The sequence below is a fragment of the Rattus norvegicus genome, chromosome X, assembly GCF_036323735.1.
Source record: "Rattus norvegicus strain BN/NHsdMcwi chromosome X, GRCr8, whole genome shotgun sequence".
Classification (NCBI taxonomy): Eukaryota; Metazoa; Chordata; class Mammalia; order Rodentia; family Muridae; genus Rattus; species Rattus norvegicus.
In genome coordinates, this window is record NC_086039.1 from 138,186,059 (window position 1) to 138,214,028 (window position 27,970).

The 27,970-nt window shown below is 47.5% G+C and overlaps 1 long non-coding RNA gene across 4 annotated transcripts; it reads left to right on the forward strand.

Moving 5' to 3' along the window:
• Positions 1–201: 201 nt before the first annotated feature.
• Positions 202–27,722, forward strand: LOC120099214 (uncharacterized). 4 transcript variants are annotated; one of them, XR_010061638.1, is made up of 5 exons: positions 202–379; positions 914–1,122; positions 2,541–2,761; positions 6,772–6,874; positions 27,411–27,722. It is a non-coding gene; the product is annotated as an uncharacterized LOC120099214 (long non-coding RNA). The 4 variants fall into 4 exon arrangements; XR_005498218.2 differs by lacking the exon at positions 27,411–27,722 and having other exon boundaries at positions 204–379; positions 6,772–10,424; XR_005498219.2 differs by lacking the exon at positions 27,411–27,722 and having other exon boundaries at positions 208–379; positions 914–1,047; positions 6,772–10,424.
• The last annotated feature ends 248 nt before the right edge of the window (positions 27,723–27,970 follow it).

Below are 27,970 nucleotides of genomic sequence, written 5' to 3' on the forward strand. Positions count from 1 at the left end.
CAGTAGGCTTAGGGGGATGGTGGCAGGCTACAAGAAGACATGAGACTCATGGGGAGGGTAGAAGACACAGAGGAGGTTTGTACGAAGGCAGGAGGCTAGGGATACAGATAGCAGGCTGGGCTGGTGGGGAAGGTGGAAGCTGGGAAGGAGTGGGAATTTGAGGAGGATGCCATAGTAAAGGGTAGGAGGCTCAGAGAAGGCTAAAATCACATGCTCAAGGAGCAGATTGGAGGATAGAGAAAGATAAAAGTCATGAGAATGGGAAGATAAGGAGGAGACAGGTGGAAGACAGCTTAGATAAAAAGCAGGAGACGAATGCAGGAGTCTAGGAGAGGACAGGAGAATCAGAAAGTCTCGCGGAAGACAGGCCGTGTGCATGGTGAGCAAGAGGTTCCAAGGCTGGGAGACAGCATAAGGGCTGTGAGCAGATAAGGTGGGAAGGTCCACTGAGGAGGCTGAAGGAAGACAAAAGACTGGGGAAGAAGGTCAGAGATCAGTAGACACTTGGAGGATGGGTGAGTGCAGGAGGACAGGTGAACTGTAGAATAGAAGGTTTGGAGAGACAAGAAAAGCACAGCATTGTGGAATGAGGTAGCTCACCTGACACACCTGCTTCCTAGCCAAGCTGGGAAACCAAAAAGGTAGGCGAAGCTCTCCCATGTTACCTGGTAATGTGATTCCTTGATAGGGTAAAGGGGGCATGGTATCTTGGAGGGTCGGCTCATCACCAGCACCCAGACAGGGAGGCCCACCCACCCACCTTCCAGGCATCCAGTCCCTTTTTTATGCAAAGGACTCATGCACAGGATCTGGAGACCTGGAAGGACCCCAGAAGCAGGCAGCTGCTCTCAGAATAGGGTAGAGAAGGGGAGCACACAGGAGGCCAACTCTGAAGTCTCTCTTTCTTTTTCAGGCATTGGTCTTCTGGGTGATGGCTCACCCTGTCTCTGAACATTTCAAATTGGATCCTAGAGGTGCCACTGTTGCTGTAGTAGCCCAGGTAGCAGCTGAGTGAAGAGCCTGCCTAGAAGGAGAGGGGCCTTTCTGGTGAGCCCAGAGGGGTGAGGTGGCTCAGGTCTCCTGGTCCCTCCACAGAAAAGTCTTGGACACTGATATCTCCCAGTAAGTGTGAGGGAGATGTGCTCTCCCACCTGTTACACGAGAAGAGGAGAGAGCCCAGCTTGTCTTGGACCGGTATTCCTCCATCCCTGCTACAGTTTCTCCACAACCTGGCAGGACATTGGGGTTGGGAGGGAGTGGAGAGCTACCAAGGAGCCTAGGGAGAAATAGAGGCCACGAGATAGGGGAGCTGGACATCTGCATTCCCTTGGAGTGGTCTGAAAGACGGGTGAACAGTTGATTTCATAAATAGAGGGTAAGGTTCAAGGATTTCCTAAAATGTCCAGCCCCCTTCCAGAACCAAGCCCCCCAATTCTCTGGTGCTTGACCAAGAGCTCCTGGGCTGTTGTGTGGTATGGACAGCCGTGAGGATGGCATTGTGGTTTATAGGGTCATGATGTCACTGGAAGGTTGAGGAGATGTGGCTGAGACCCATGGTATGGCCCTGTTTCTCTGTTCCCAGCTCGCAGGCCCATCCCTGGCATCACATGGGAAATCTCATCCAGATAAGCAGAGGACAGCCTGTCCAGGAGGCCCTATCTAGGGTAGAAGTTGTGATCTCTCAATGCCCAAGAATGGCCCAAGGGATACTTTTGCTCCTTATCCCACACTCCTCCAACTTCTCTGGGACTGGTATCTCAAGGTCTATTCATTCTATTACTGATACAGAAAGCTTCAGAAGCATGCCAGCCAGCCCCAGGGACAGAGGGGCCCAACTGAGTTTTGAGCTCATGTCCCATTCTGACCCTGATCAGTCTGTGAGCTTCTGCTTTGCCATCCCCTTGGGAACTTTTGTTCTTCCATGGTGCCCTCACTATATGATGTCATGGTGCCCTTGCTGTATGATATCATGGTGCCCTGTATTTGCAGGCTGTATGATGTCATGGTGCCCTGTATTTGCAGGCTGTATGGCAGGCAGTGGAGCTTCAAAAATTCAGAGACTTAGCCCGGATGACCTTTCGTTTCCATGTGTGTTGGTCTCTGCATGGTCAGCACTGTCTAGCCAGAGATGTGGTTTCCAAAGTTGTCACATGCTGTTATCTCTCAAACGTAAAAGAAAATCCTGGAGTTCTGTACACCGAACACTGCCTAGCTGCCTCCTGTTTCTGGTGGGTGCCATACCATACCCTGAGTGGGATAGTAGGTGGGACATGGGACAGCAAGCTCCAAGCCAAGAAGACAATCCAGAGATGAGCAGAGAACCTCCTCTCCTTCAGAACCTCTTTCTAGATCACCCTTGACAGGACAACCACCCTCTGCTACCCTCCTACACACACACACACACACACACACACACACACACACACACACACACACACACTAAATGGGCTACAGTGGAGCCAGGCCCAGAAGGCTCCAGTTGGTCGCATTAACATGGTTCAGAGAAAGAAACTGAATCAAAGTTGTCTCTCTCATTCTAGGGACTGGAGTCAAGGTGTTGAATGCAAGTTGAACCTCAAGAGTAAGGGGAAATGGAACCAGTGTCTGCAGGCCACTGTGTGCAGCCAAGTCCTCTCTGCAGTAGTAAGTGGTAAAGCCCTCAGTGCCTTTTGTCTGCTGAAGACTGCTGCTAAGACGAACCACCCACCAGGTGCTGGAACTGGATGCTGTATAAGCGGAAGACATGACTTCTCCCCACACTGTATGTGCAAGGAAAAGGTTTTTATGTTGATTAAAAAGAGAGAGAATAGCAAGAGGCATCTGGATAAGGAAGAAGAGGGAGGAGAGAAAAAAGCAGATTGAGCATAGCCAGCATCCTAGACCTCACCACGACTATCTGCGAGAGAGGGGGGAAAAACAGGGGAGAGAGAATAGAGAAAATATATAGAAAGAAGCAGAAGGAGAAGCAAAGCACAACAGAGGGAGGGGAGGAGGGAGAGAGGAAGGGAAGGAGGGAGGGAGGGAGGGAGGGAGGGGGAGGGAACGAGAGAGAGAGAGAGAGAGAGAGAGAGAGAGAGAGAGAGAGAGAGAGAGAGAGAGAGGTGAGAGGGGGAGAATGCATAGCAATAGTAGGAAGATTGAGTAGTAACTGGGAGCAGGGAAGTCTTGATCTGGGGAGTATAAATGTAAAGTAGGAAAGGTTGCTAAGATCTACTTGGAATGTGTAACAGTTGCTTGTGATACCTGCACACACCTTGAGATTCCAGGCACAACAGGTAATTATCTGTCCTGTCTGCCACAGGTATTGACCTGACCTCACAAGTTCCTGAGGAATGCTTGATTTTATCTAACCAATAGAAACCCTCCTATAGGTTGAGCTCATTTCCGGATATTTGAACTACCTTTTGAAATTTGAGGAATCGAAGTTTCTTTTGGAACTGAGCGATACCTGCTTTTCTCTCCTGGCTTTAGCTCTGTGCTCTCAGAACACCATTCTGTGCTATTACCCAAGAATCCAGGAACTCTAGGGCAGAGGTGAGGTGTGGCTTAGGAAGAAGGCAGGAGGCTCAGTGGGGAGGAGGCAGGGGGCCTTAAGGCAGCATATTTGTAAAAAAGAATCCCTTGTAAGGCCTGGAGTGTAGAAAAGGAGTCAGCAGGAAAGCAGAAAGGGAGAAAGAAAGGTTGGGAGAAGTGCAGAGGGCATAAAACTCAAATGTATTTAGGGAGAAGGGAGAGTCATGGGAGGGTAGAATCATGAGGAGCAGGAGGCTCAGGGTAATTGTAGACCCCTTGAATGGTAGAGGTCTCAGGAAAAAGACAAAAACCTGAAGAGATGCCCAAGAGCTTCTTGGAATACAATAGGATACTGGGGTGCGGTGGGCAAGTAAAGGCTGCAGAGGAAGGCTGAAGAAAGAAGGCCAGAAGCTCAAGAGAAATCTCAGGTTCTGGGGAGGGAGGCAGCAGGCTGCAGGCATGGTAGGATGAGAGGATAAGTGGAGGATATTGGGTGCTGAAAGCCCCGAAAAAGGCGGGAGCCTTGAGGAAAGGTTATACTGTGAAGCAGGCAGAATGATCATAGAGTGGGGTGGGAGGCTAGAGAGGCAGGCCGTAGACTCAGCGGGAAGTCTGGGATGAGAGGGAGTAGCTGGAGGAGGACAGGTTTAGAGGAGGCCCAGCATCCCAGAAGAAGGTTAATGAGGCCCAGGACAAGGGCAGGATGCTGAGAAGTATAGAACCTCAGCCAGGACAGAGGATCAGAAGAGAGTATGAATCCTCTCACAGAGCATGAGCTCATGGGTCTTGTGGAAAGCTCTAAGGGCTGGGAGGAGGCTGGCAGAGCCAGGGGGTACTACCCTAGGGAGAGAAGAAAACTAGGACTGAGAGCCATGCTGTCCTGGGGATGTGGTATTCTGGGAGGGAAGACAGAACACTGAAAAAGGTAAGCTGGGAGGAAGGCAGGAGGTTCAGGGGGCTGGAAGAGGGCAGAGGTTTGGGAGGTAAACAACAGGCCTCAGGAGAGTGGGAGGCACTGAGGAAGGGAGGAGCTAAAAGAGGCCCGAGGGCTGGAGGCTCTGTAGGAGAGGGGGACTGAGCGGACAAGCCCTTTGTATTCTGAGGACAGTCCATAGACAGCAGGAGAAGGGCAAATGGAGGGTGAGGAGGGAAGGAGGTTCTGGAAAAGTAATGGCGCTGTGGGAGGGTATAAGCCCACTGAGGAGAGCAGGAGCCATGGGGGGAAGGGCAAAAGGCTGAGGCAGTGAGCCTGAGGCTAGGGAATCCTGCAGGAGTGGGATCTGAGTCTGAGGAAGGGCAGGGGTAAGGGGAGGAGCCTCAAGGGAGCAGAAGGCTGGAGACAGGGCAGGGACAGAGTAGAAAGGTGGACTGTGGCCAGAGGCCCTACAAGCCGCAGCGTCTATTTGACTCAGAAGGCAGAGGAGAGGGCAGCAGGCTCCTCAGGAGGAAGGCGAAAGAAAATAGATGGCTAAAGGAAGATGGGAGGTTAGGGGAAGTTTAGGGGAAAGAAGGCTTGAGGAAGCAAAAAATCTGGGGGTGGGAAGCAGAACGCTGGGGAGCAAGATGGGAGGCAACAGAGGAGGACAGGGTGGTTTGCATCCAGAGAAAGGAAAGAGGATGGAGGAGGGGAGACTTCAGGGAGGGCAGACATTCTGGGAGGACAACAGCACGGAGCCTTGAGAGGAGGGTAAGACACTAAAGGAGCTCAGATGTGCATTTGTAGGCTAGGAAGCTGATGACAAAGGCCAGGTGCTCAAGACATGGAAGTGACATTGGGAGCTAGGTACCAGATGAATAAGGATGGGGGTGTGTGTGAGGAAATTCTAGGATTCTGGAAGCAGGTAGAAGGCTGGAGTGGAACATTGAGGGGTGTCAGAAGGCCAGAGGAAAGCAAGCTGCCGAGGGGAGGGCAGGAGGCTAAGGTGTAGAGGGGAGGAGGGCTCCTAGAGGATGGGCCGGGTGGCAGGAAACTCAGGACTCAGGAGGAGGCTAGAGAAACACTCAGACCTAGAAGGATGCAGCTAAAGGCTGGTGAGGAGGCCTAGGAGGGCTTAGGAGGTTCTGGACAGACACAAACCATAGGTAGAATGGAGCAGGGCCTAGGTAGGATAGTTGGAGACTCGGGCAGGGGGCAATAGGCTGTTCAGGACCAAAGCTGGAAGAGCAGGGTAGAGATCAGGGAGATGGGCAAGCAAGTCAGTAAAGTTAGATGTTGGAGTAGGCAGATAGCTCAAGAGTAAGGTAGTGGGCTAGAATGGAAAGACTTTAGGAGGGAGTCTATCTGAGGAGATATGTAACAGAAGAGAGTAAGAGTTTGGGGAGACAGGCCCCATGCTGAGCAGGGTAAGAAGGTTGGCAGAGGATAGGATGGTGGGAGGAAGGCAGGGGCTGAGGAGCAGGGTTCAAAGCACAGAAAGGAAAGAAGGTTGAGGGCTGATCTGGAAGACATGTGTACCAGCAGGCTGAGGAAGAAGCTGGAGATGAGCACGGAGTCTAAGGCATATGGTGTGGCAGGAGACTAAAGGAGCGTCCAGGGATGAGGAGGATTACAAGATGCTCATGGAAATGGAAGAAAAACAGAGGGCGGGCTTGAGAGGGCTGTGTAGAAGACAGCATTGGATGGAACTGAGGAGAAGGACCTGGAGGAGGAAAGAGGGATGCAAGGACAGGTTTAGAGGGTGAGGACAGTGAGGAGCAGAGCAGGCTTCTCAGGGGAGGCATGAAGCTGGTAGTAGAAGGAAGGGGTCGAGGAGGAGACAGACCAGAAGCTGTGGGGGTATCTAGGAGCACGAGTTGCAGGGCAAAAGGGGAGGCTAACGAAAGGGCTGGGATGAAGTATACAGCTACAGGGAACAAATGGGAGTGAGAAGAGTCTGAGGTGAAAAGGGACAAGAGAGGGTGAGAATCTGAGGAGGAAGGTACGCAGGATGGGGGTAGAAAGTCAGGGGAGGAGCAGGAAGCTATGGGAAAACTGAGGGACACTAGGAAATGAGAGAGGACTCAAGGGGCACTAGGAACTGGGCAGGGGACAGGAGGCTGGTGTGTGGGGCAAGAGCTTCAGGGAGAATGGGGAGTGACAGGACTCTGGTGAAAGAAGGGCGTTTGGGGTGGGGCTAGGGGACAGAATGCCTGAGAATGAGGACTCAAGGGTTGTAGGAGACTGAGGAAGGGGTCGGAGACTCAGTGTAAAGGGAGGAAGTAGGAAGTAGGATGGGAAGGTGAGGGAACAGGGCAGAAGACTTGGGGCAAACATTGCAGGATGAAGAGGAGGCCAAAGGCCCACAAAAGGGTCTTAGGAAGACTCCAAGACGTCTCTCCAGAAGGACAGATCCAAGGTGACCAAACAAAATGGAGCCTGCGGGTGAGTGTGGAGGCTATAGGAGGTTACAGAGCACTACAGTATACTGAAGAGGGCCGGGGGATGGTGAGGGTGCTGGGGGCTGGGGAGGTCACTGGAGAAGGGCACAAGAGAGGACATGTGAAGAAGAGGGGAGAAGGAACACACAAAAGGGGATAGTGGTGAGCAGGGTAAAGGCTAAGGGTTGGGGAAGAGAGCAGGGAGCTCAGGGACGCTGGAGGGGTGAGCAGTACAGGTAGCTTAGCAGAGTTAGAAGGATGGGGACAGACAGAAGATGGACCTGAGGACATGGTGTTGGAGGTGACAGAATACTAGTGAGAAGAGACAACAGGAGATGTCAGGAGACTCAGCAGGAGGTCCTTTGTAAGGAAAATAGGAGAGTACCAGACTAGAGAAGACCAGGGAAGAGGTGAACTGTCTTATGTGTTGGACTAGTGAGCTCTGGAAATGGAGGAGTCTGGGGGAAAGCAGGCTTAAGGGGATGTCTTAACGGCTGTGGAGGGACACCAAGTCTGGATAGGACATTAAGGAGGCTCAGGGTGAGGGTATCAAGTTCCAGGCGGTCCCCAGAGACAGAACTGGGTGTGGAGAGTGTCACCAGGGATGGAGTCTGAGAATGGGGTCAGCAGCTCTTGAGAGTGTGAGGCTCTGGGACTACAGAAGGGTAATGGGGTTAGAGTCTTAAAAGAGAAGAGGAGGAGCATAAGAGAACAAGCCTGGAGAGGAGGTCAGTAGGAGCATGGAGAGGAGAGCAGGGCACACAGTGGGGTTGCTGGAAACTAAGAGGGAGTGCAGGAGGTGAGCTCATGCCATGGGTAGAGGCCAGAGGTAGGAAAAAGATGGTCAATGTCTAGAAGATTGGAAGTGCCAGCCCTGTGGATAGGGGTAGGAGTCTTCTGCAGCTGACAGGTTTGATAGGAGGAAAGTGTATTCCCAGGCAGAGCGGGACACGGAGGACCAGAAGCTGTCCCAGGGTTCCTAAGACTCTGAGTACCAGACCAGGAGGGTCCAGTTGAAACTTAGAAAATGGAGAACAGAAAGTAGTTTGTCAGAAGGGTATAGGATAGTGTAAGTGACTGGATAAAGGCTAATGCCTGTGCTGAGATGTCAGGAACTTGGGGAGAGGGGGCAATGGCTGGGGATGAATGCAGAAGTCTCAGGAAGTGTGGATCAGAGATTGAGGTAAGGGAGAGATCTAAGTGTCATGGCCATGTAGGGAGACTGGAAAGAGCTGGAGAAGTCTGGGAGGATGGGGAGACTTCATAAGAGGGCAGGAGGCTCAGGGTATGTCAAGGCGGACAATGGAAGATAGGATTTTGAGAGGGAGGGTAATAGGCTAGGAGGATGAAAGAATGGCCAGGTCAAGTTTATATGTCAGGTATAGAGATCAAGTGTCTGGGACTTTAGGAGTCTGTGTGGAAGCACAGGACTTTGACATGAGTGCAGAAGTGTGGGGGGAATTCAGAGACTGCTCTGAGCACAGTACTCCTGGGGTGGGGGGTGTTACACACCAGAAGCAAAAAGACTGGCTTGTAAGGCAGCAGGCACATAGAGACATGAGAAAGCTGGAGGGGCTTAGCAGGTCAGGGAGAAGGACCAGGACCAGGAGAAAGCAGGAATCTATGGTGAGTATAGGAGACTAAGGGAGGAGAAGAAACTTGAAGTGGAAGGCTGCATACTTGGGTTCGAAGCAGGGGGATAGTGACACAGCACGGAGGAAGATCAATAGGATTGGAACAGATAACAGGGGAGTTCACATATTGTCTGAGGAGGTTAGGAGTCTAAGAGGAAAGCAGGGTGGAGTCTAGATCAGGAACCAGGAAGGGTAGTGACTAGCCTAGGTTGGGTGAGAAGAATAAAGATGAAAGATGAATATGAATATGAATGAAGAAGAGTCAAACTTGGGATGGACAGGAAGACTAGAAAGAGGCCAGCTTGCTCTCTAAGACGGGAAGTGGATATATATATATATATATATATATATATATATATATATATATATATATATATCACTAGAAGGGACAGAGAGTGTGGACCAGAGGATGTGCAGGTGATCAGGAGTCACTGTGAGACAAGGAGAGTAAGGATGTGGGTAGGAGGATGAAGAGTATGATAGGAGGCCTGGCTTTGCCTGTAGGTCTGGGTGATCGGGGTGAACAGGGAAAAAGAAGATAAGTATCCATGAAGGCAGAGGCTCATAGAAAACTGGGATCCTGCTGTACAAAATGGAGCTGAACATCAGGACTACAGTAGGATGGTCTGGGACTGGACATGTGTCTCAGCACTTAGGTCAATGGCTTGCTGTTCCACAGGCCAGGTTTTTGATGGTGAACTCCCACATGGAGTGCACAAAGGTCTGCAACTCCATGCCCAGGGCCTCTGAGGCACCCTTCTGCCCTGTCCTGAGATTAGGCATGCAGGTTTTGCTTAGGACCTACACAGCCATTCTCAGAAAATTCTTAATGATTCTTAAGAGAGGGATTTTTTTTCTAATTGGGAAGGCTTTAGCTTATACCTATGATGGTAGGACTACAGTACTGGAAGGAGTTTCTGATGATTCTAAATTTGGCTTAAAAGAGAATTTGGGGGGAAATTAGGAGTTAGGGTAGAAGGAAGGGAGTAAGGGACAGGTTACAGTGCTATGGCAGGGTAAGCGGGGGTGCTTATAGAGGAATCTGTCAGGGTCAGAGCATGAACTGGTGACTAGGTGTGGTTGGGCAAAGAACTCTAGTGTTGAGATCAAGTTGCCTATTAGGTCAAGAAACAATGGAGGAAGGCAGGCTTGGTGGTGCATGTGTTTAATCACAACACATGGAAGACAGAGGTAGGCTGAGGAGTTCTGGGTCAGCCTGGTTTACAGGTCAAGTTTTAGTACAGCCAGAGCTACAAAGAGAATCCCTGTCTCAGTAAAAAGAAGAAAAAAAAGGAAAGAAGCCAAAGGAAGGAGCAATAAGGGAGGAGGAAGATAGAAGGGGAGGAATAGGAAGGAAAGGGAAGAAGGGGAGGAGAAAGGAGAGAGGAGGGAAGAAGGGGGAGAAAAGATGAGGGAGGAGGAAAAAGAAGAAAGAAGGAAAGAAGAAAGAAGAGAAAGGAGAGAAGAGGGGAGGGGATGGATGAGAGAGAAGAGGGAAGAGGATGGAAGATAGAAGAGGAGCAAGGAAGGAAGTGAAAGGAAGAGGGGGAAGCAGGAAGGACAGCAAAGAAAATTAGAAGGAGGCAGAAGAAAGAAGGAAAAGGAGAGGAGGGATGAAGAAGGAGAAGGTGCAAAAGAGGATAGATGAGAGGAAAGGGAAGAAGAATGAGAAAGGAGGATGAAGAAAAAGTGGGGAGCTGGAAAGATAAAGGAGGAACAGGAAGGAGTACAGAAGAGAAAGGATGAGGAAGAAAAGGCAAAAGAGAGGAGGGAAGAGAAAATACAGGAAAGAAGTGGGAGAAGTGAAAATGAGTTTGAGAAGAAAAGAGGGAACAGTAAAGAAGAGAGAATGAAAAAGATCAAGTGAAGAGATGAAAAAAGAGGGAATAAGGAAAATGAATAGAGAGTGAGAAAGGAAGATAGGAGGGAAGAGGAGGGAAAAGAAAAAGGAGGGGAGGGGAGAAAGAGGGAGGAGGCAAGTGGGTGGAAGAAGAGTAGAATGAGGATGGGAGAGGAAGGATGAGGGAAGAAGGGGAGGAGGAGGCTAGAGTGGAGAAGAAGGAAGAGGAGGGAAATGGAAAGAAGAGAATACAAAGGACAAATGGAGGGAGAATGAGCAGGAGAGGAAAGGGAAACACGAGGAGGGGAATGTAGAACTAAGGAAGAGGGTGGAGGAGGGAAGAGAAACTAAGAGTAGTGAAGATGATGGAAGAGCAGAGAAGAGAGACAAAGGTAAGAAGAATGAGCAGGGAAGATGGAATAGGAGCGTAGAGAGAACAGGAAAGAAGAGGAAGGGCGGAGGAAAGAAGATGGACCAGAGAGGAGAAAAGAAGAGGGCAGAAGAGGGAGAAGGGAAAAGGGAGGAGGGAATAGGGGGAGGAAAAACAGACAAGGAAGGAAGAGAAAGGAAGAAGAGGTAAGAGGATTGCTGAAAGAAGATGAGGCAGTAGAGAAGAGGAGGGAGGAAAGCAGGAGAGAGAGGAGGGAAAGTGATAGAGGCTGGAAGAGGGAAGTGGAGGGCAAGTGAACAGAAGAGAAGAGGGAAGAGGATGGAAAAGGAGGACAGAGGAGGGAAAAGGGGGAAGGAGAGAGTAAATAGGTAAGAGACGAGAAGAAGAAATTGGAGGGAAGGGGGAAAAGGAGGAATGGCGACGGAGGGGAAGACGGAAGAGAAAGAAGGAAAGACAAAAGAAGAGGTAAGAAGGATGAAAAGGGAAGAGGACTGAAGATGAAAGAAGGAATGAGAACAGAAGAGAGAAGAGGCAAGAAGAAGGAAGAAGAAAGGGGAGAAAGGAGGGAAGAGGGAAGAGAAGGGAAATGAATAAGGAGGTAGGGAACAATAAGGAGAGGGAAGAGAGAGAGGAGGGAAGAGGATGGCAGAGGAAGAGAAAGGAAAGAAGTTAAGATGGGAGAGAAATGAAGAGGAAAGTGGTGGAAGACTCGAGTGGGTAAGATAAGGATGATGAATAAAGGGGAATAGGAGAGAGGAGGGAAGAGGCACACGAAGAATGAGAAAGAAAAGGGAAGAAGAGGAATGCGTGAAAAGAAGGGGAGAGGAAGAGATGAGGGAAGGGGATGGAGGGGAAGAGGGACGAGAAGAGAAAGAGGAAGGAAGAAGAGGAAATAGGAAAAAAGGGAGTGAGTGAGGAGGAAAGGGTAGTTGGGGTAGAAAGAGGGAAAAAAGTACAAAGATCTTAGATGAGGGAAGATGTAATATTAGGGAAGAGGAAGAGGGGGAAGAGGGAAATAAGTGGATAAAAGAGGAAAGGAAAGTAAGCAGGATGAGAAGAAAAGAAAATGGAATATGGAAGAGAAGTCAAGAGGAAAGAGGATGACGGAGAGAAGATGAGGGAATAAGAGAAAAGCAATTAAGAGGAAGGAAGAGGGAAATGAGAGAAACAGCGGGAAAAGCAAAGCAAAACAGGAAATAATAGGAAGAGAGAAGAGGAGGAAAAAGGAGTTAGGATGTGAAAAGATGGAGGGAACGAGAAAAAAGTAGGGAGGAGGGAAGAGAAGGGACGATGAAAAGGAGGTAATAGGAAAAAGGAATTAAGAGCTAAGGATAGGGAGGAGAGATGAGGAAGAAGGGAAGAGTAGAGAAGATGAAAGAAGAGGAATGCCTGAAGAGAAGATGTGAAGAAAGAAGGGAAGATGGAAGAGGTAATATGAAATATGAGAGAAGTATGAACACAAGGAGGACAGAAGAGGAGGGAGATGGGAAGAGGAAGGAAGAAGAAGTGGTGGGAATGGGGTTGTAGCAGGAAAAGAGAGTTGAGGTAGGAAGAGTAGGGAACAGAAAATAGAGGGAAGATGAGGGAAGGAGAAAAGGAAGGAAAGATGAGACAAGAAAGAGTGAAGAGAAGGAAAAGAGCAAAAAGGAGGGAAGAGGTAGAAGGTAAAAGATAAGAGAAGATGGGATAGGGAAGATGGACAAGAAAGAAAGAGTAGGACGGATGGATATGGATGAAAGAGGGAAGAGGACGGAGAAGAGAAAGTGGAGAAATGAAAAGAGGGAGGAGGATGGAAAGAAAATAATTGTGAGGAGGAAAGGGGGAAGAAAGACCAAGAGGATAGAAAAAAGAGAAAGGAGGAGGGAAGAGAGAAGAGGGGATGTGGGAAGTGAGGAGGGAAGAGGAGGAGATAGGCACAAGAAGTGAAGAGGAAGCAGGAGGGGGTAGGGAAGAGAGGGGAAGTGGGAAGGGGAGGGAGGAGGCAAGCAATGGAAAGACAGAAGAGAAGGGAAATAAGGAGGTAGTTGAGAAGACAGAGGAGGAAAACAGAGGTTATAGGAACAAGAAGGGAAGAGATAGAAAGGATGAGGGAAAATGAGGGAGAAAGTTTGAGGAAGGAAGAGGAGGGTGAGGGAAGAGAGGAAGGAGGGTAGAAGATGGAGGAAGGAAGATCAGAGCGGAGGGAACAGGAAGGAAAAGAAATGAGGAGGGAAGAGGAAAAAGGAGAGAAGTAGAGAAAAGTGAAAATGAGAGGGAGGAGGGAAGGAGAGGGATGAGGGAAGAGGGAAGAGGGAAGATGAGGTAAAAAAGATGAGTGGAGGGAAGAGGTATAAAAGAAAAGAGGAGGCAAACATGAAAAGGGGTGAGGGAATAGACAAGAAAGGGGAGGGAGTATGGAAGAGGAAAGAAGAGAGAAGTAGGCAAGGGAATGAGGGGAAGAGAAAATGGGAGAGTGGAAAAGAGAGGGGAAAGGAAAGGGGTTGGAGAGAAGAGGGGGGGAAGAAAGGGGAAAAGTGGGAAATGAGAAATGGGAAGCAAGAAGAGACGGGAGGAGAGAAGTGGAGGGAAAAGGAGAAGAGTGAGAAGAGGACAGGTGATAGAAAGGGAAGAGCAGTGGAGTGGGGGTAAAAGGGAAGTGGAGGGAGGATAATTACAGAGGAGGGAAGCAGGGGCTGATGGAGGAGAGAAGGTAAAGGAGAGGCAGGGTTACAGAGAGGATAAAGGATAGATAGTAGGAAGAATGAAAAGTGGGATGAGGAAAGACAAGAGGCAGGAAGATGACTGAGAAGGGATGGAACATAAAAAGGGAGGTGGTCTCAGAGAGACAGGAAGAGAACAGAGAAGGAGAGTAAAGGTAATAATTACAGGTGTGAAAATGGGAAAGGGAGAGAGAAAATACTAGGGAGGATGGCATAGGGAAGAGGAAAAAAGATGAAGGGGAAAGAGGAAGGGCAGGGAAGATCAAAGAGAAAGGAAAATAAAAAGAGTAGGAGGGAGGAGAGAATATGGAAGAGAAGATAACAGGAACTAGGGCAAAAGTGAAGAGAGGAGAGGAGAAGGGAAGGGAAGGGAAGAAAAAGGAAAGGAGAAGTCAAGAGAAAGGAAGATAAAGGAGGAGAAAAGAGGAGAGACAAAGAAGGCAAGAAGAGCAAGGAGAGAACAGGAAGGAAGAGGAGTAAGGAGAAGCAAATTTGGAAGAGGAAAGAAGATGGGAAAGGGGGGAAGGAAGAAGGAGTATAGAAGTGGATGGAGTAGAATTGAGAGGAGAGAAGAGAAGAGAGTATGGAGAAGAGTGGAGGTAAGAAGGGAGGATGGATCAGGTGAAAAAAGGGAAGATGAGGAACAGGGAAGAGGATGGGAGAGGGGGAGAGATCAAAGAGTAGGGGAAAGAAGAGGTGGTAGAAGGAGAGAGGAGGGAGGCTGGAAAAGGACAGAGTAGGGACAAGAGGAGAGGGAGGAAGTGGAAAGTTATAGAAGAAATGAAGAAGGATGGGGCAGGAGAAAGGAGGGAAGTATAGGAAGGAGGGGAGAGAATATAAGGGATAACGGAGGCAAGAAGTGGAGGGAAACAGGAATCAAAGAGGACAGCAGACAAGAAGTAAGGTCCATGGAAGAGGAGAGAGGATGATGAAGTAGAAGGTGGGGAAAGAATGTAAGAGAAGGGAACGGGGGAGAAAAGAGGAAGGAAAAGGGATAATGATGTAAAAAGGAAAAGGTTGGAGGGAAGAAGAAGGAAGGGGAAGAGGAGAGAAGTGAGAAATAAGGGAAGGAAGGATGAAATAAAGAAGCAGAGACAGGCAAGAGTAGGAGGGAAGAGGGGAAAGGAGAAAAGTGTAAGGAGGGAAATAGCGAGGAAGAAAGAAGAGGGAAAAATGAAGGGGAGGAAAAAAGGAAAAGAAGGGTAGAAGTGGAGAAACAAAGGAAGAGGAAGAAAGAGGGAAGAGATGAGAACAGAAAAGAGGGATGGAGAGAGGTGAGAATGCAGGTAAGCGGAAATTGGGAGGAAAGGAGAGACTAGGGAAGAAGAGTAAAGAAAGAATAGGAGGAAGGAGACAATATGGGGAAGAGGAGAGGAGGGAGGAAGGGAGAAGATGAGGGAAGAGGAAGGAAGGTCAGGTAAGAGGGGAAAAAGAAGAGAGGAGAAAAGGGGATGAAAGTGGGACAAGGGAAATGCACAAAGAATAGGGAAGAGGGAAGGGGAAGGAAGAGGAAGTAGGGGTTAAAAGGAATGAGAGAAAAGGCAGAAGGATGGAACAGAAAAGAGTGGGAAAGAGGACGGAAGAGAGGAGTGAAGAGAAGAGGAGGGAGGAATGAAGAGAGATTATGGAATAGACAGGGTTAGCAAAGGGGAGAGAAGAGGGAAGAGGCAGAGGAGGAGAGAGGGAAGGGAAGAGGAGGGAAGAAAATGAAGGAGGGTGAATGGGAGGGGAGGAGGAGGAGAAAGAAGGGAACTGTGAAGAGGAGAGAGTAGTTAAGAAGAGGATGCAGGTGAGGATTGAAGAAAGTAGAAGACAGAGGGGACTGGAGAAATGGCTCAGCGGTTAAGAGCACTGACTGCTCTTCCAGAGGTCCTGAGTTCAATTCCCAGCGACCACATGGTGGCTCACAACCATCTGTAATGGGGTCTGGTGCCCTCTTCTGGTATGTCAGAAGACAGCTACGGTATTCTCATATAAGTAAAAAAAATCTTAAAAAAAAAAAGAAGACAGAGGAGGAGAGTACAGGGATGGAGGGAAGAAGAAAGGTTGGGAGGAGGAAAGAATCAGAAGAGGCAAGTAGTTGGATGAAGGAAGACAATTGAAATGGACTAGAAGAGAAGAAAGAGGAAGGTAGAGGGAACAAGACAGGAGAGGAGAGGAAAGAGGAGATGTTGGTGATGGGAGGGATGAGGAGAAAGGAGGATGGGGAGAAGAGCAGGGTGGGGAGAGGAGACAAAAGAATTAAGAGAAGAGAAAAGAATAGGAAGAAAGAAGGAGGAAGAGGGAAAGTAATAGAGGAGGGAAATGAGAAGTGGAGATAAGATGGATGAGAAGAGAAAAGGAGAGAGGACTGATGAGGATACAGAAGAGGAGATAAGGAAGAATTTGAAGAGGTAAGCAAGACGATGAGGCAGGAGGAAATTTGGATAAGGAAGCAGGGAAAGAGAAAAGGGGGGAAAGTTTTAAATGGAGCAAAGTGGAAGTGAGAAGACGGACTGAGAAGGAGGGATGAATGCATGGAAGTGGAGGGAGGAAGAAGAAGGAAGACAGAAGAGGAGGGAAGAAGATGGAGAAAGGAAGTGAGAAGAGGAAGGTAAAGGAGGGAGTAGGGAAAGCAGAAAAGGGAAGAGGACAGAGGAGAGAAGAGAATGGAGAGTGGATGAAAGTGAAAATGGCAGGGAGGAGGGAAGAGGGATGGGGAGGGGAGAGTAGAGAAGAGAAAGGAAGAGCCACAAGAAAGAAAGGAGGGAAGAAGAAAGCAGTGGAGGAAAGCAAAAGGGAGAAGGAAGATGGAAGCAGAGAAAAGGCATAATAGGAGGGAAGGAAATGGGAAAAAGGGAAGGAGGTGGAGGAAGGAAGAGGGGGACAGAGGAGATAAGAGGGGGAAGGGAATGGAGGAGGGGGAGAGGGATGGAAGTGAAGTGCGTAGAAGGGGGAAGGGAATGGAGGAGGGAAGAGAATAAAGGAGGCAAGGTAATAGAAGAGGGAAGAGGGGAGGAGACAGTAAGAAGGAGAAAGGAAGAGAAGAGGGAAGAAAGAGTGGAAGGGAGGAGAAAAAGAGGAAGAAGAGGGGAAGAAGAAGGAATAGGGAAATTGAAATAGGGAAATGGAGCATGGAAGGAAGACGAGGGTGTAAAGAGAAGAAGTTGGAATCTGAGTTAAGAGTCAGGAAAAAGAAACAGGTGGGAAGATGGGACAGAATGAAGGAGAGGAACAGGGTAGAGGAAGAGTCAGGGAACAGAAGGGAAGTGGGAAGGGGGGTTGAAGAGATAGAAAGAGTAAGGAAGAGGAGGGAAGAGAAGAGTGCAAGTAAGAAGCTTGAGAAGGGAAGAGGAGTGAAAAAGAGGGATAAGAGTCAAGTGGGAAGAAGTGGGAAAACAAAGAAACAATAAGGAGGAAAGAAGAGGGCACATGGAAGAGAAGGGAAATGGGAAGTGGAGTCTTTTGTGATTTTTGTTGCTATAAAAAGAATTCTTGACCACAGCAAGTCTCATAAAGGAAGAAAATGAGAGTTGTTTTACAATCGAGAGATTTTAGTCCATTACTGTAATGGCATGAGACTTGACAGCCTGCAAGCTGAGACTTACTCAGGTGGATTGGGGGGGAGGTTGAAGGCTGACACTGGACCTGGCGTGAGCATTTGAAGCCTCAAAGCCCACACCCAGTGACAGAATTCTTCCAACAAGGCAACACCTAACCAGATTACATCTCCTAAGAAGACCACTCCATATCACCCTATGGTGGTCATTATGATTTAAACCAGCACAGGGAGGCAGGAAGAAGAGAAGTGAATAGGGTAGGGGAGCAATGATGGAAGAAAGAAGATGAAGGAAAAGAAGAGGGGAACAAGAGGAGGACAAGAGAAGAGAAGAGAAGAGAAGAGAAGAGAAGGGGATGAGTGGGGGAAATGAGTAGAGAAGAAATAGGAAGGAGTAAAGAAGACAAAGACTGTAGAGAAAAAGGAAAGGAAGTAAACAAGAAGGCAAAGGAGGAAGAGGAGGAGGAGAAAGAGGAGGAGGAGAAGGAAAAGATGGGTCGGATCTACTGGAGGGAAGAGGGAAGAGCAAAGATGAGAGAAGAAAAGAGAGGATGGAAGAGAAGCAAGGAATGAAGAGGAGGGAAGAAGGTGGAGAATAGAAGAGGAGGAGTAGGAATGCGAAGAGGGGCCAGAAATAGGATGTAGTGCAGGCAAGGGAGGAGAATGGGAAAGACTGATAGGAAAAGTAAAAAAAACGAGGGAGGAAAGGAGGACAGAAGGATGACAAAGCAAGAAGAGACCTGATGAATAAAGAAGACACAGCAATATAGAAGGAAGATTTGGGAAGAATAAGAAAGAGGAAGGAATACAGAAAAAGTAAAAAGGGAGAAGAGAATGCAGGATGGACAAGTGAGGGGGGCAAAAGGGATGAAGACTGTAGTGGAAAGTGGAGAGAAGAAGGAAGAGGAGAGAGATGAGAGAGATGAGGAGAGAGATGAGGAGAGAGATGAGGAGAGAGATGAGGAGGAGAGAGATGATGAGGAGAGAGATGATGAGGAGAGAGATGATGAGGAGAGAGATGATGAGGAGAGAGATGAGGAGAGAGATGAGGAGAGAGATGATGAGGAGAGAGATGAGGAGAGAGATGAGGAGAGAAGGGGAAAGTGGAGAGGTAGAAAGGGGAGCAAGGAGAGAAGAAAGCAAAACCTGGAAGGGAAAGGTGGAAGGAAGAGGGAAGATAATGGAAGAGGATGGGAAACAGAAGAATTCAAAGAGATCAGAGGGACAGGGAAGGAAGAGGAGGGAAAAGGACAGAACAGGGTTGAATGGGGGAGAAGAGAGAGGGCAGAATAGGAAGGAGGAAGATGGAGGAGTGGAGAGGATGATGAAGGGAAGATACGGAAATAGGAAAGGGGAGGAAAAAGGATGAAGATTAACGAAGGTGGCTAGAAGAAGATAAAGAAAGAAGATACTGAAGAAGAGTTGAGATAAAGGAAGAGAGGAAGGAATAGGAGCAAAGAAAAGGGATGGAAAAGAGAAGAGGATGGAGGGTTAAGAGATGGGAGGAGGGAAGGGGAGGAAGCAATAAAAAGAGGAGCAGGGAGGATGGAAGAGGGAAGTGGGAAAGGGAGGAAGGTGGAAAGTGGAGATGGGGAAGAGGAGAAAAAAAGGAAAGAAAAAAGGAAGAAATGGGACACAGACAGGACAAGAAGGGATAAGAAGAAGAAAGAGAATGAACCGGAAAGGTAAGGGAGGAAGGAAGACTAGAAAGAGAGAAGAGGAGGGAAGAGAAAATAGGACTTAAGAACTAGGAGAAAGGAAGATGTTTCGAGAAAGGCAGGATGGGAAGGAAGTGGGAAGAGGAAGGAAGAGGAAAGGAATGTAGGAAAAGGGAGAGCAAAACAGGGTGGGTGGTAGATGGAGCATGAGAGAGTAAGATGGAGGAGGAAAGACCAACTGAGGAGAGTGGGGAAGGAGTGTTGAAGAAAGATGAAGGAGAAGAGAGAGGTAGAGGGAAGAGGAAAGAAGAGGAAAGAAAAGGGAAATACAATGAAAAGGGGACAAAGAGAAGAGAGTGAGGAGGATGGAGGAAACAAGAGGGTAGAGGAGGACAGTAAAGAATGGGAGGAGAGAAAAGTGGGGAAAGTAGAAGTAAAGATAAGTTGAAAATGAAAGAAAAGGGGAAAGAGAAGAGGGAAAATGAAAGAGGGAAGGAGGAAGAAATAGGGAGGAGGAATGAGAAAAATCTGAGGGAGGATGGGAAGGGCAGAAAGGTGAATAAAAAAGATGGGGAGGAAGAATGGAAGTGTAGGGAGTGGAGTAGAGGCCTGAAGAGGAAAAAGGAGAGACGATGGAAGAGAAGGATGGAAGGATGGGGAGGGGAAGGAAGGTGATCAACAGTGGGGGGAGAGAAGAGGATGAAAAGGGAAGGGACTAGACTAGGGCAGTATAAAGAGGAGAGGAGGGAAGAGGGAAGAGGGAAGAGGAGAAAATAGAAAAAGGGAAGGGGGAAAAAGAGAAAGGGGATGAGGAGAGAGAACAGGGAGCCAGGAAGAGGAGGGAAGAACAAAGGTGATAGTGGATTGAGGAGGGAAGAGGGTGGAAGGATAAACAGGATAGAAGAAGGAAGAGGAGAAAAGAAAGACAGGTGAGTGAGAGGAGGAAAAAAGGGGGTAAATAAGAGGGGGAGAGAGGAGAGTAGAAGAGGAGGGAAGGGGAATTGAAGGGAAGAGGAAACAGGAGGAAGAACAGAGAGGGAAAGATGGAGGAGAAAGAAGGGAAGAGGATGTAAGATTCTGAATGTAGGAGGGAAGACTGAAGGATGGAAGAGAAGGCAAGGAGAGGAAAGAGAAAAGGAGGAAGAGGCTATGAAGAAGACGGAAGAGAGAGGAGAGTGAAAGGAGGAGGAAAGAAGGAAGAAAAAGAGGGGGAAGAGGGAAATGAGAAAGCAAGGAAGTGAGAAGACAAAAGAGTTGGGAAGAGGATAGAGGAGGGAAGAGGAGAGAAGTGAGGGAGTAGGGAAATAAAGGAGCAGGGAAAAGGAGGGTTGAAGAAAGAAGGTGGAACTGGGAAGAGGAGGGAAGGGCAAGGGAAGGTGAAAGCATGAGGAAAGAGTGGGAATAAGAGAAAGAATGAGGAAGGAAGTGGATGGAGGAAAGAAGAAGAGGGTGGGAGAAAAGAGGACAAGTGTAGAGTAGGTGTAAGGGAATAGAATGAGAGAAGATACAAGAGGAGGGAGTGGAATTTGGAGTGGAAGGAAAAGAAAGACATTCAGTGGGTGGAGGGAGGAGGGAATAGGAAGGAGGAGAGATGAGAAAGTGGAAGGAAGAGGAGGAAAGAGAAGAGGAAAGAAAAGGGAGATGGGGAGGGGATGAGAAAGGAAGAGGAAAGGAAGGAGTATTAAAGAGAAGGAAGAAGTGAAGAAAGGGGAGCAAGGGGAAAAGAGAAAGAGTGAGTAGTGGAGGAAGGGAAGAAGAGGAAGGAAGTGCAAAGAGGAAGGAAGAAGAAAGAGGAGGGAAGAAGAACGAAAGGAGAGAGAGGAAAATAGGAAAATGAAAAAGGGAAGAGTAGGGAGGAGCCATTGGAGGGAAATGGAGAAGAGGGGGGAGGAAAGAAGAGGGAACAGAAAGCCGAGGAAATAGAAGGGAGGAGAAATGAGTGAAGAGAGAGGAAGGAGGAAAGTGGAGGATAGAAGGAAAATGAAGGAAGGAAAGAAGAGGAAGGAAAGGCAGGAGGGAAGAGAAGGGAGAAAGTAGAAAGAAGGGTGGAGGGGAAAAACGGAGGTGGAAATTAGAGGGGACAGAAGGAAAAAGAAAAGGCAAAAAGGAGAAAGAAAGGAGGGAACAGATTGGAGGAGAGAATAGGAAGGAGGAAAGAAATGAAAAATTAAGGAAGATGGGGAGGGGCGAGGAGTGGAGGAAATTGGAGGGAGAAGGGAGGGGGAAGAAGAGGGAGTAGGAATGAAGGAAATGAAGGGAAGCTGATGGAGTAAGAAAGTAGATGGAAGAGGGAAGTTGATGGAGGAAGGAGAAAGGAAGAGGAGGTAGGAAGAATGGAAAGGGAGGGAAAGGGATAGAAGAGAGGGGAGGTGCAGGAGTGAGGGAAGAACAAGGAGAGGTAAGAGGAGGGAAGAGGGAAGCAGAAGGAAGAAATATGAAGTGGGAAGAGGAAGAAATATGAAGTGGGAAGAGGAAGAAATATGGGGTCAAAGGGGAAGAGCGAGAAAGCATAGGGAGGAGGAAGAGGAGATTGAAGGGAAGAGAAAAGAGTTTAGGAGTGGTTAGAGGAAGGAAGAGGGAAGAGGAGGGAAGAGGAGGGAAGAGGGAAATGGACGAGAAGGGAGGGGGATGAGCAAGGAAGAGGACAGAGGAGAAAAGAGGTAAAAAGAGAGATCTGGAAAGAGGAGTAAAGAAGGAAGGAGAGGGAAGAGGTAATAAGATGTGAAAAGAGGAGAGCAGAGGGGGAAGAGAGAGGAGAGGTGAGATAAAGGGATGAAAAATATGAAGGATGTGGAAAGAAGAGAGAAGAAGGAAAGGGGGAGAAATACTAGGACAGAAGAGGGAAGGGGAGGAAGGGGGATGGAGGAAAGAAAAGAGAGGATAGATCTGAGGAAAGAGAACAAGAGGGAAGAACAGAGGAGGGAGGAGAGAAAGGAGGAAAGTTGAGAGAAGACATAGGTGAGAAGATGTGAAAGAGAATGCAAGATGGAGGATGAGGGAAGAGGATGGTAGCGTCTTCTTATTCCATTTTCTCCTTCCTATTCCCTTTTCCAACCTGTTCCTGCCTCTTCCCTTTCACCTTTTCTAGAGAAAAGAGATGGATTTGAAAGAGGGAACAAGGAAGAGAGAGAAGAAATAGGAAGGGAAAGAGAACAAAGAGGGAGAAGGGAGATGAATATGAGAGATGGGAGGAAGAAAAGGAGAGAGGGAAGATCAGGGAATCTGGAAGGGAATGGAATGGGAGGGAAGAGGAAAGACGATGGAGGAAGAAAGAGAGGTGGGTAAAGGGTAGAGGAAGAATGGGAAAGGAAAGAGGGAAGGAGGTGGTGAGGGAAGAAGGAAGAAGAAGGAAGGGGGAGGACAAAGCCAAAAGAGGGAAAATGGAAGAGGAGGTGGGGAGGAAAAGGATTGGTGAGAAGTGGAGGAAGGAGAGGAAGGAAAAGGATGCTAGAAAGAAGAACAAAGAGGAGACAGTAGAGAAGAAGAGGACAAGCGAAGGGGAGTGAGTAGAGTGAAGAGGGAGAAATAGACTGTAAGATGAGGTGGGGTAAATGGAGAGAAAGAAGGTGGAAGAACAAAGAGGGGGGAGGGAGCAAGGGAGAGACAGACAAGGGAGACAGAAGGAGGAAAAAGAACTAAGAATGAAGAAGAGAGACAAGAAAAGAAAAGGGAGGAAGTAAGGAGGGAAGAAGAGGAAGTGTAAAAGAAAGAGGATGGAAAAGACAGGAAGGAAGGCAGTGAGGAGAAAAAGGAGCATGAGGAGGAGAAAAGGAAAGAGGTTGGAGGGAAGTGGGGAAGAGGAGGCAATAGGAAAGAGTAGGGAAGAGGGAAGACATTGGAAGTAGGACTACGTGGGAGTAAGGAACAGAATAAAGAAAGGAAGAGGGAAGCTGTAGGGGAAAAAGAAAGGAGAGAAAAGGGGAATGTAGGGGAAAGGGAGAAGAGGAGGAAGTAGGAGACTGAAGAGCAGGGTGGAAGGGGAAGAATGAAGGAAAAGGAGGGAGAAAGAAGGAGTAGGGGAGAGGCAGAATGGGGAAGAGGAGTATTAAGAAAGAGGGGCAAGAAAAGAAGAGGAGGGAAGAGGAGCAAGGAAGGAACAAGACAGAATGGGAAAGAGGAGGAAAGAGGGGGAATGAGATGCATGGAGTAAGTAAAGTGAAAGGAGAGAAGTAAAGAAGAGGTATGGCAAGGAAGGCGAGAATGGAAGTACAAAGGGGAGGGAAAACAAAAGTGGAGGGTGGAAGTTAACAGAGGGAAGCAGAGAGAAGAGAGGAAGTAGGGAAGTGAATGTAGGGGCAAGAGGAAAATGGAGTGAAGAGGAGGAAAGTAGAAGGAGTAAGGAAGAGTTGGGAGGAAGGAAGAAGACGGAATAATACGAAGTACAAAAAGGGAAGAAATGGAGGAAGGGAAGAAAGAGGAGAGAGAAGGAAAACTAGAAAAGGGAATAGGTAAGAGGAGGATGGAGGGAATATGACAGAGGAGGAAAGAAGCCTGAACAGAAGAGGAAGGAAGATGGAAAATGAAGCTCAAAAAAGGAGGAAGCACAAGGAAAGAGGGGGAAATATGAAGAGAAGCAGTGAGGGATAAAAAGGAAAAGGAGGGAGATGGGAATCAAATGGAAGAGGGAAGTGGAGGAAGAAGGGGAAAGGGGTGAGGAAGAGAAGAGAATGAGGCAAAGAGGACAAAGGACAGAACATGGAGGGAAAAGAATTGAAGGGATGGGATGAATGAAAAGAAAAGAGGAAGAAATGGGATAGGACCTGAGAAAGGAATCACAGGAAAGAAGAAAAGGAGGGAGAAAAGGGTGGGGAGGATCAAAGAGCATGTAGTATAACTGGAACTATGGAGGATGAAGTGATCAAAAGGAAGATGGTGGAGGAAAAAGGAGGGAAGAAGTAACAGGGTGAAAGAAAGAAGAAGGAAGAGAAGGAAAGAATAAGCAGGAGGGTAGAGCATGGAAGAGTGAAGAGGACACAGGAGAGAATAGGAGGGACAAAAGAAGAACAGAAAGAAGTAGAAGAAGTGGAGTGGAGTAGAAGGAGGAAGAATGAGATAGAAGAGGAGGCAAGAGGAAAGGGAGGGGAAGAGAAGAAATGCAGGAAGGGGATGGAGGAAGGGAGAGGGAAGACAAAAGAGGAAGAAGGAGGGAAGCACAGAGAGGAGAGAAAAGGAGGAAAGAAGGAAGGAGAAAAGAGGAAGGGAGATGAGGAAGTAAGGAAAAGGGGAAAATGTCAGGGAATAGAGAGAAAAGAAGAGAAGGTAGGAGGGAAGAGAAGAAAGAAGAAGTGGGAGTAAGGAAAGCAGGAACAGGTAAGAGGAGGGAAGAGGAAAGAGGAAGATGGAGGGAGAAAATTGGGAAGGGAAGAAAGTTAAGAGGAAGGAGGAGGGAAAGGTAAGGAAGAGAAATAAAAGGGATGAAAGAGTGGGGAGAAGACAAGAAGGAAAGATATAGGAGGAAGGAGGTTGGAGAAAGGAATACAAGGCAAGAGGAGAATGGATGGAAGAGGAGGGAAGATATAAGAGGACTGAAGAAGGAAGTGTAGGGGGAAGTGATGATGCGGGAAGAGAAGAATAAAGGAAAGAGGAGGGTAGTGGGAAATGGAGGGATGAGTGAAGAGAGATGATGAGAAAGTAGGAGACAGGAAAAAAGAGGAGAGTAGAGAAAGGAGGAAAGCGGGGAGAAGGGCACAGAGGTGGGAGGAAGAGGAAGAAGGTAAGAAGACGGAATTGAATGAGAAACAGAAGGGGAAAGAGGAGAAAATAGGAAAAATGAGTGAAAATGGTAAGAGGTCCAAGGAGGAAAGACATGGGAAAAGAGAAGAGGAAGGAGAGAGAAAGTGAGGGAGGGGGGAAGAGCGGGAAGGGTAATGGGAGCAGGGAATGAAGGAGAAAGAGGAGTGCTGATTGAAGTGATGGGAAGACAAAGGAATAGGTAAGAGGGAAATAGTGAAGAGCAGTGGTGAGAAAAGAGAAGGGAAGAGGTAAAGAGAGAAGAGGAAAGGAGATGTGACTAGGAGAGAAGAAAAGTTAAGGGGAAAGATAATGGAAGAAAAAAGGGTAATAGAGGGACAAAGAGAAAAGAGAGGGGGAAGTTGGAAAAAGAATAGCAGGCAGAAGGAAAAGGGAAGTGGAGAGATGAGGGGGAGGGAAAGGTAGGGAGCAGGAAAAGAAGAAAAGGCAAGAAAGGAGAGGGAAAATAGAAGGTAGGAGAGATTAGGAAGGAAGAGGAAAGAGGTGGGAAGAGGGAAGAGTTGAAGAGTGTGGTAGTTTGGATTTTGGGCAGTATTAGGATATATAGCCTTGCTGGGATGGCTGTGACCTTGTTGAAGGAAGTATGTCACTGTCAGAATAGGCTTTGAGGTACTATGCCAAGCTCTGCCCAGTGAACAAGAGACCCTTCTGGCTGCCTGCAGAAGATGATAGCTGCCTTTAGATCAAGATGTAGACCTCTCAGCTCCTGTAGCACTGTGTCTGCCTGCATGCTGCCATCCTTCGAGCCATGGTGATATGGACTGAGCCTCTGAAACTGTAAGCCAGCCCCAATTAAATATTTACCTTATATGTGCTGCCTTGGTCGTCCTGGCTCTTCACAACAATGAAACACAAACTAATACAGAACTTGGTACCAGGGTCTTTGGTATTGCTGTGATAGCCCTGGTTATGCATTTGTTTGGAGGAATGTGGATTTTGGGACTTTGGAAAAGAGTGGAATGCTTTAAATGGGGCTTAAATGGGCCATTCTAGTAGAAGCATGGGAGACACATGATTTGAACTCTGGGCCTGGCTCAAGAGGTTTCAGAGTAGAAGAATTACTAGTATGTAGCCTGGAGATTGTTCTTATGAGATTTTGGTGAATAATGTGACTGCTTTTTGTCCTAATCTGAAGAGACTGCCTGAGGCTAAGTTGAAGAGATTCAGATTGGTTGCATTGAGGAAGGAGGTCTCAGAAAAGCCTTGCATAGACTACCCTGTGTTTCATTCTAATGAAGAGTATTTTGATCAAGCATAGCAAACTTAGAAAGGAAAAATATGAAATATTAGGTTCAAGATTAAAGGGGTACCAGGAAATGAAATAGAACTAAATCCTATGTCCTAGGATATTAAATGGAATTAAGGGACTGGTGACTTCAGGGCAGTATCCCACCCAGCTAAGATGATTGTTTATACATTTCCAGTCAAACAATGGATAGTTACATCTTCTTATACATTATTATGACCTGCTTTTTGTTTTTATTTGGACATATGCAAATATGACAATGTGTCTTGAGATTATGAGTGTCAAATTGATAAGGGAAACATTGTGATGGCTGCTATTCTTGGTTGGCAACTTGACTATATCTGGAATGAACTACAATGCAGAACTTGTAAAGATTTTGTGAAAAGGTAAAGCTAGGCTTAGGTTCAGGTGTGGTGGTTCATGCCTTCAATCCCAGTACTCAGGAGAGGGAAACATGGAGATTTCTGAGTTCGAGGTCTTTCTACAGAGCAAATTTCAGTACACCCAAGCTTAGGCAGTGAAAGACTTGGAAAATAAGAAGGTAGGGATGATAATGGAACAGAGGGGTGAGAAGCATATCCAGTTCCAGTCCCAGCAAGCAGAAGAACTGGGAAGCTTTAGCCATGTGGCTCTGGTTTTAGCATCATAAGTAGAAGGGGTTTCTGGGAGAGTTGTTGCTGGTTAGCTGGAGCTAAGGAATTAGTGTCATTAAAAATAGACCAGCATCACTGAGGTGAATTCTGAGAGCATAGAAAAGCTGTCTTCCAGAGATAGACATCATAACCACAGCTGTACTTGTAAGAATCATGAAGGTGGTACTGGTTTTGAAGGCATGAAGGGGGTCATGGACAGTAACTGAGGCTTGGCACTGGGAAAGTCCAGGAAAGGCCATTGGTGAAAATGTGCAGACTCAGTTCCAGTTGACTTCTAAGAACTGAAAGGGTCATTCTAAGATGTTGAGGCTTGGGCACAATAAAGAGCACCTATGAGGAACTATTGGTGAAGCCTACCTGCGCATAAGACCCCAGTATATTGGAGATGTCAGTAACATGGGGGGTCTACCAAATCTAGTAGCAGCAATGGAATGGAGTTAACCAGATGCCAGAGTGCTACAGAGGGCAGAGCTGGAGAAGTGACCCAATCCCTTTGGAGGAGCCCAGAAGATTATGTACGGATACCAGACATTGGAACAGGAGGCTATAATGTTGGAGTTGCCTTAGAGACATGAATATGTTAGAGATTCCAGATCTGTGGTACCCCTGCTAAAAGTGACAGGAACCAGCCCAAGGGATAGAATTGTGTTGCAGTCAACAAAACTGAAAGGAATTGGACATCAGACATGGAGATGCAGAGTTTGGAGTTCATCCAGCTAAATTTTGGCATTGGTCCAGTATTTCCTCACTATGATATTTTTGAAATGTTAATATATATCCTGTGATGCTGGAAGTATGTGATTTTCTTTTTGATTTATAGGGGATTACAGTTAAATGGTTGCGTAAATCCCAGAAGAAATTTGAACTTTTAAACATTGTTGAGACTGTAAGGATGTTTGAAGTCGAATTGAATGTATTTTGCATTATGCTGTTGCTAGGTATGGTCCCCATAGACTCATATGTTTGAAGAAGCCTATGAAGGCTAGCAGGTGGGATGTGGAAGTTTGAATATGCTTGGCCCATGAGAGGTGGCACTATTAAGATTTATATGTACTCTTGGTGGAATATGGGTGGCCTTGTTAGATGAAATGCATCTCTGTGGGAATGGACTTTGAGTTTCTATGTTCTAGCATTGCCCAGTGTGGAAGAGATACTCCTCCTGGCTGTCTGCAGAAAATGGTCTCCTGGCTGTCTCTGCTCCTTCAGCACCATGTCGGCCTGCATGCTGTCACGCTTCTCACCATGATGATAATAGACTGAACCTCAGAAATTGTGAGCTACCCCGATTAACTATCTTTATATGCGTTGTCTTGGTCAGTGTCTCTTTATAGAAATGAAGCCCAAACAAAGAAAAGGATGGAAGGGGACCAATAGAGAAAAGAGAAGAAAAAAGAGAAGAGGGGGAAAAGTAGGTCAAAGGGAATAAGAGAGACATGGGGAAAGGAGCAAGAGTAGGGGAGGGAAGGGGGGAGGGGGGAAAGAAGTGGTAAGAGAAACCAGGGGGTAAGAGGAGAGAGGAGGAGTAAAGAAAGAAGATTAATGTTAGTGGTAGAGAAAAGAGGAAATGGAAGAGAGGGGAAATGATGGAAGAGAAGACATTAGTAGGAAGATTGGAAGACAAAAGAAGATGTTAGAAGGATGGCAGAGGAAGAGGGCTAAAGAGGACTAAGAAGTGATAAGAACAGAGGAT